The sequence below is a fragment of the Stigmatopora nigra genome, chromosome 19, assembly GCF_051989575.1.
Source record: "Stigmatopora nigra isolate UIUO_SnigA chromosome 19, RoL_Snig_1.1, whole genome shotgun sequence".
NCBI classification, from domain to species: Eukaryota; Metazoa; Chordata; class Actinopteri; order Syngnathiformes; family Syngnathidae; genus Stigmatopora; species Stigmatopora nigra.
Genome location: NC_135526.1, coordinates 1,284,570 through 1,292,500, shown reverse-complemented (window position 1 = coordinate 1,292,500; position 7,931 = coordinate 1,284,570). Strand labels below are relative to the sequence as shown.

Sequence of the window (7,931 nt, the reverse complement as noted above, 5' to 3'; positions counted from 1 at the left end):
AAACTTTTTCCCTTAGTCGTTTCTGTGGACTTGTAGTCAAGATACTCAAATGTTTACAATGGAAAGTGTAGCTACTTGGTAGCATAGTGGTTAACTCACCTGTCTCTCGTCTAGGAGACCCGGGTTCGATTCCCGGTTGGGGAAACATTTTCCCTTAGTCGTTTCTTTGGACTTGTAGTCAAGATACTCAAATGTTTACAATGGAAAGTGTAGCTACTTGATAGCATAGTGGTTAACTCACCTGTCTCTCGTCTGGGAGACCTGGGTTCGATTCCCGGTTGAGACACTTTTTCACTTAGTCATTTCTGTGGACTTCTTGGAAAGACACTCAAATGATTACAAGGAAAAGTGTAGTCACTTGGTTGGTGCAGAGGTTAGTTCACAGGACTCCCATCTGGGAGACCTGGGTTCGATTCCCGCTGCCGTCGTTTGGCTGATCACCGAACCAAGTAGTCTGGAAATGGAACAAGAAAAAAAAAAGAAAAACTTTTGAATTTTTATTAAACACTTAGTCATACTTTTCAGCAAAAGGTTATATTCCGAACTGCCTTCGGCAGTTCGGAAGACACTTGATGGACCTGTATGTGCGAAAGGCGTTCTCGGGTCGGCCTTCGGCCGACCCTCGACCGCTTGCTTGGTCAGTGAACCGCCGACACCGGGAAGCGAACTCACGTTCTCTCGGTGCAAAGGCGAGTGTGCAACCCACAACACCAACTCGTGCCCCACTTATACATAGGTGTTGAAACGTTTTATCCAAGGAAATGGGGTGAAACACTTAGTCATTTTTTGGACAAAATGCTTCATACACCACTGAATACTTATACACTTAAACACTTATTCAGTTAAACACTTAGGCAATTGTACTTATTGTTTTACCTGAACAATTGTGGGAAAATCTTTGCCTGCACTGGGAATTGAACCCAGGACCACAGATGGGGGAGACTGATGACTTAACCACTGGGCCACCACCAGGTGAGAGTAAGCAGTAGTACTTGTACTTTTATCTCATTCATTTACCTGAATAATATTGGGAAAATCTTTGCCTGCACTGGGATTTGAACCCAGGACCACAGAGGTGGAAGACTGGTGACTTATCCATTGGGCCAACACTCTACAGGATCTAGCAGTAGTATTTGTTGTTTTGTCTCTTCACTCCCAGATAATACTTAGTACTGTATTGTATTGTGAGGCCTTTCCCCCCTAAAAAAACGACATAGTATAGTATGCCTTTTTTCGTTCAAAAAAACGACGTAGTATAGTATGGCATTTTTCGTTAAAAACAACGAAATAGTATAGTGTTTTTTTCTTAGAAAAACGACATAGTATAGTAAGGCTTTTTCCTTAGAAAAACGACATAGTATAGTAAGGCTTTTTTCTTCAAAAAAACGACATAGTATAGTAAGGCTTTTTTCTTCAAAAAAACGACAGTATAGTAAGGCTTTTTTCTTCAAAAAAACGACATAGTATAGTAAGGCTTTTTTCTTCAAAAAACGACATAGTATAGTAAGGCTTTTTATCTGTCAAAAACGACATAGTATAGTAAGGCTTTTTTCTTCGAAAAAACGACATAGTATAGTAAGGCTTTTTTCTTCGAAAAAACGACATAGTATAGTAAGGCTTTTTTCTTCAAAAAAACGACATAGTATAGTAAGGCTTTTTTCTTTAAAAAAACGACATAGTATAGTAAGGCTTTTTTCTTCATAAAAACGACATAGTATAGTAAGGCTTTTTTTTCATAAAAACGACATAGTATAATAAGGCTTTTTATCTGTCAAAAACGACATAGTATAGTAAGGCTTTTTTCTTAAAAAAAACGACATAGTATAGTAAGGCTTATTTCTTCAAAAAAAACGACATAGTATAGTAAGGCTTTTTATCTGTCAAAAATGACATAGTATAGTAAGGCTTTTTTCTTCGAAAAAACGACATAGTATAGTAAGGCTTTTTTCTTCGAAAAAACAACATAGTATAGTAAGGCTTTTTTCTTCAAAAAAACGACATAGTATAGTAAGGCTTTTTTCTTCAAAAAAACGACATAGTATAGTAAGGCTTTTTTCTTCAAAAAATTGACATAGTATAGTAAGGCTTTTTTCTTCGAAAAAACGACATAGTATAGTAAGGCTTTTTATCTGTGAAAAACGACATAGTATAGTAAGGCTTTTTTCTTCGAAAAAACGACATAGTATAGTCAGGCTTTTTTCTTCGAAAAAACGACATAGTATAGTAAGGCTTTTTTCTTCAAAAAAACGACATAGTATAGTAAGGCTTTTTTCTTCAAAAAAACAACATAGTATAGTAAGGCTTTTTTCTTCAAAAAAAACGACATAGTATAGTAAGGCTTTTTTCTTCGAAAAAACGACATAGTATAGTAAGGCTTTTTTCTTCAAAAAAACGACATAGTATAGTAAGGCTTTTTTCTTCAAAAAAAACGACATAGTATAGTAAGGCTTTTTTCTTCAAAAAAACGACATAGTATAGTAAGGCTTTTTTCTTCAAAAAAACGACATAGTATAGTAAGGCTTTTTTCTTCAAAAAACGACATAGTATAGTAAGGCTTTTTATCTGTCAAAAACGACATAGTATAGTAAGGCTTTTTTCTTCGAAAAAACGACATAGTATAGTAAGGCTTTTTTCTTCGAAAAAACGACATAGTATAGTAAGGCTTTTTTCTTCAAAAAAACGACATAGTATAGTAAGGCTTTTTTCTTTAAAAAAACGACATAGTATAGTAAGGCTTTTTTCTTCATAAAAACGACAGTGTAGTAAGGCTTTTTTTTTCATAAAAACGACATAGTATAGTAAGGCTTTTTATCTGTCAAAAACGACATAGTATAGTAAGGCTTTTTTCTTCAAAAAAACGACATAGTATAGTAAGGCTTTTTTCTTCAAAAAACGACATAGTATAGTAAGGCTTTTTATCTGTCAAAAACGACATAGTATAGTAAGGCTTTTTTCTTCGAAAAAACGACATAGTATAGTAAGGCTTTTTTCTTCGAAAAAACGACATAGTATAGTAAGGCTTTTTTCTTCAAAAAAACGACATAGTATAGTAAGGCTTTTTTCTTTAAAAAAACGACATAGTATAGTAAGGCTTTTTTCTTCATAAAAACGACAGTGTAGTAAGGCTTTTTTTTTCATAAAAACGACATAGTATAGTAAGGCTTTTTATCTGTCAAAAACGACATAGTATAGTAAGGCTTTTTTCTTCAAAAAAACGACATAGTATAGTAAGGCTTTTTTCTTCAAAAAACGACATAGTATAGTAAGGCTTTTTATCTGTCAAAAACGACATAGTATAGTAAGGCTTTTTTCTTCGAAAAAACGACATAGTATAGTAAGGCTTTTTTCTTCGAAAAAACGACATAGTATAGTAAGGCTTTTTTCTTCAAAAAAACGACATAGTATAGTAAGGCTTTTTTCTTTAAAAAAACGACATAGTATAGTAAGGCTTTTTTCTTCATAAAAACGACATAGTATAGTAAGGCTTTTTTTTCATAAAAACGACATAGTATAGTAAGGCTTTTTATCTGTCAAAAACGACATAGTATAGTAAGGCGTTTTTCTTCGAAAAAACGACATAGTATAGTAAGGCTTTTTTCTTCAAAAAAACGACATAGTATAGTAAGGCTTTTTTCTTCAAAAAAACGACATAGTATAGTAAGGCTTTTTTCTTCAAAAAAACGACATAGTATAGTAAGGCTTTTTATCTGTCAAAAACGACATAGTATAGTAAGGCTTTTTATCTGTCAAAAACGACATAGTATAGTAAGGCTTTTTTCTTCGAAAAAACGACATAGTATAGTCAGGCTTTTTTCTTCGAAAAAACGACATAGTATAGTAAGGCTTTTTTCTTCAAAAAAACGACATAGTATAGTAAGGCTTTTTTCTTCAAAAAAACGACATAGTATAGTAAGGCTTTTTTCTTCAAAAAAACGACATAGTATAGTAAGGCTTTTTTTCATAAAAAACGACATAGTATAGTAAGGCTTTTTATCTGTCAAAAACGACATAGTATAGTAAGGCTTTTTTCTTCGAAAAAACGACATAGTATAGTAAGGCTTTTTTCTTCGAAAAAACGACATAGTATAGTAAGGCTCTTTTCTTCAAAAAAAACGACATAGTATAGTAAGGCTTTTTTCTTCAAAAAAACGACATAGTATAGTAAGGCTTTTTTCTTCAAAAAACGACATAGTATAGTAAGGCTTTTTATCTGTCAAAAACGACATAGTATAGTAAGGCTTTTTTCTTTGAAAAAACGACATAGTATAGTAAGGCTTTTTTCTTCAAAAAAACGACATAGTATAGTAAGGCTTTTTTCTTCAAAAAAACGACATAGTATAGTAAGGCTTTTTTCTTCGAAAAAACGACTTAGTATAGTAAGGCTTTTTTCTTCGAAAAAACGACATAGTATAGTAAGGCTTTTTTCTTCAAAAAAACGACATAGTATAGTAAGGCTTTTTTCTTCAAAAAAACGACATAGTATAGTAAGGCTTTTTTCTTCAAAAAAACGACATAGTATAGTAAGGCTTTTTTTCATAAAAAACGACATAGTATAGTAAGGCTTTTTATCTGTCAAAAACGACATAGTATAGTAAGGCTTTTTTCTTCGAAAAAACGACAGTATAGTAAGGCTTTTTTCTTCAAAAAAACGACATAGTATAGTAAGGCTTTTTTTCATAAAAAACGACATAGTATAGTAAGGCTTTTTTCTTCGAAAAAACGACATAGTATAGTAAGGCTTTTTTCTTCAAAAAAAACGACATAGTATAGTAAGGCTTTTTTCTTCAAAAAAAACGACATAGTATAGTAAGGCTTTTTTCTTCAAAAAAACGACATAGTATAGTAAGGCTTTTTATCTGTCAAAAACGACATAGTATAGTAAGGCTTTTTATCTGTCAAAAACGACATAGTATAGTAAGGCTTTTTTCTTCGAAAAAACGACATAGTATAGTCAGGCTTTTTTCTTCGAAAAAACGACATAGTATAGTAAGGCTTTTTTCTTCGAAAAAACGACATAGTATAGTAAGGCTTTTTTCTTCGAAAAAACGACAGTATAGTAAGGCTTTTTTCTTAAAAAAAACGACATAGTATAGTAAGGCTTTTTTCTTCAAAAAAACGACATAGTATAGTAAGGCTTTTTTCTTCAAAAAAACGACATAGTATAGTAAGGCTTTTTATCTGTCAAAAACGACATAGTATAGTAAGGCTTTTTATCTGTCAAAAACGACATAGTATAGTAAGGCTTTTTTCTTCGAAAAAACGACATAGTATAGTCAGGCTTTTTTCTTCGAAAAAACGACATAGTATAGTAAGGCTTTTTTCTTCGAAAAAACGACATAGTATAGTAAGGCTTTTTTCTTCGAAAAAACGACATAGTATAGTAAGGCTTTTTTCTTAAAAAAAACGACATAGTATAGTAAGGCTTTTTTCTTCAAAAAAACGACATAGTATAGTAAGGCTTTTTTCTTCAAAAAAACGACATAGTATAGTAAGGCTTTTTATCTGTCAAAAACGACATAGTATAGTAAGGCTTTTTATCTGTCAAAAACGACATAGTATAGTAAGGCTTTTTTCTTCGAAAAAACGACATAGTATAGTCAGGCTTTTTTCTTCGAAAAAACGACATAGTATAGTAAGGCTTTTTTCTTCAAAAAAACGACATAGTATAGTAAGGCTTTTTATCTGTCAAAAACGGCATAGTAGAGTAAGGCTTTTTTTTCATAAAAAAAATGACATAGTATAGTAAGGCTTTTTTCTTCAAAAAAACGACATAGTATAGTAAGGCTTTTTATCTGTCAAAAACGACATAGTATAGTAAGGCTTTTTATCTGTCAAAAACGACATAGTATAGTAAGGCTTTTTTCTTCGAAAAAATGACATAGTATAGTAAGGCTTTTTTCTTCGAAAAAACGACATAGTATAGTTAGGCTTTTTCCTTCGAAAAAACGACATAGTATAGTAAGGCTTTTTTCTTCAAAAAACGACATAGTATAGTAAGGCTTTTTATCTGTCAAAAACGACATAGTATAGTAAGGCTTTTTTTCGTTAAAAAAACGACATAGTATAGTAATGGGGTGAAACATCATTTTTTGGACAAAATGCTTCATCCACCACTGAAGACTTATACACTTAAACACTTAGGCATTAGAACTTATTCTTTTAACTGAATAATATTGGGAAAATCTCTGCCTGCACTGGGATTTGAACCAACAACCACAGATGTGGGAGACTGATGACTTATCCACTGGGCCACCACTCTGCAAGAATAAGTAGTGGTATTTGTTATTTTGTCTCTTTTCACTCCCAGATCACACTTAGTACTTTATTGTACCTTTAAGTGGGAAAAGTTAGGTAAGCTTACTAAGCAGAGCAAACCAGGATTTTTACCAAAAATAGCCTAACTATACTATGTCGTTTTTAAAGAAAAGCCTTACTATAGTATGCCGTTTAAGAAAAAAAGGCTTAGTATAATTTGCCTTTAAAAACAATCAAAAAAGAAAACTAGTCTTACTAATTTCAATTTTTTAACAACCAAAAGTTTTGCAATACAAGGTAATCATTAGGAAAAAGAAGCCTTACTATTTTAGGGAGGAGTCTCCGTAGGTTCTGTCGGGTGAGGGAGCCCCCTGTCGGAGAAAACCATGGTCAACAATGTTTATAGTAAAAAATTGAGCACCCCCCAGAAAAATCTGAAATAAACAGACACCGGCTTATAACTTTTACACTGATTTTGCAGATACACGCAACTGTTATAAGCAACCAAGAGATTTTCATGCTATTTGAACGTTTACACGATTAAAATAAAATACAAACACACAAGATTTGTCAAACAAACTTGTCACACGTGGAAAGCGGCGTTCTGCTTGCTTAACTGAATATTCCAATCCGTTGTGGTAAAGCGCGCTTGCTTTTGTGCACCAACAATATCTACGAACTAGAGATCATTTCTACCAACATTGACGAATACTTACTTTATTCATAAATTATTCGAAGTTATTCCCCATTGCATCGTCTTCAATGGCTGCAGAGACGCACATTGTTACTGCACACAATCAGACGCACGCTGCCAGCTGCAGGCAAGGCTGCAACAAAAACATGGATCAGAATTTTAGCTCACGTAGAAAGACACCAGATGGTCAAGTGGAATGGACTAAGTACAGGCAAGGTTGCAAAAAAAAAAAACATGGAGCAGAAGTTCAATGACGTAGACGGACACTATATCTTTGAGTGGAATGGACTGCGTACAAGGAAAGTTGCAAAGAAAACATGGAACAAAAGGTATTTGTTTACGTGGAATGGACTACGTACAAGCAAGGTCGCATAAAACATGGAACGGAGTTACAATCATGTCACGGACACTAAGTGGTCGAGTGGAATGGACTACACCAGAAAATGACCAATAAAAATAGAAATGCAGTTAACAGTTGATCGACAAAATTGTCCAGCGATATAAAAAAAAAACACAAAATAGGATATTTTATATATGCAATTAATATTAATATGCAATTAACATTTTGCACTTTTTTTTGGCAAGATGAGAAGGAAAGTGTGCTAAATTGTCCCTGGACTCTTTTACTAGAAGCTTTTCTATGAGGCATTTTACTTGCTTCTCGCTCACCGACGTGTTTCTGCAATAAAGAAAAGCGCATGGAGATATGAGACGTTAGAAATTGATTTTGTGTGTGTGTGTGTGTGTGTGTGTGTGTTTGCGTGCGTGTGCGTGAGTGTGAACATTGTGCACATTGCATCATGGTGGAATTTAGCTTTGAGGTGGGGAGGGGGTCATTCTGTGTGATATGGGCCATTGACTGCTTTTCCATAGCCAAAGAACAATAATGAGTTTTTTTTTCCTTGACAAATATCTGCGCCTCCATTCGGTTCACTGATTGCATTCGCCAAATTGTGCGTACATCTGTAAATGTGCGGCAAGG

General features: G+C 33.5%; 1 long non-coding RNA gene across 4 annotated transcripts in view; it reads right to left on the bottom strand.

The window, feature by feature from the left end:
- LOC144212697 (uncharacterized) overlaps positions 1-7,268 on the bottom strand; it is a 9,786-nt gene extending 2,518 nt beyond the window's left edge. The window contains exons 1-5 of one of the 4 annotated variants that reach the window (XR_013329802.1): positions 6,972-7,268; positions 6,580-6,626; positions 242-454; positions 100-171; positions 1-29 (exon numbers count right to left, since the gene is read on the bottom strand). The exon at positions 1-29 is cut by the window's left edge and continues 42 nt beyond it. This is a non-coding gene — a long non-coding RNA (uncharacterized LOC144212697). Of the gene's footprint in view, positions 455-6,579; positions 6,627-6,971 lie in introns of all 4 variants that reach the window. The other 3 variants (XR_013329801.1, XR_013329800.1, XR_013329799.1) reach the window with 3 other exon arrangements.
- Positions 7,269-7,931: the final 663 nt, after the last annotated feature.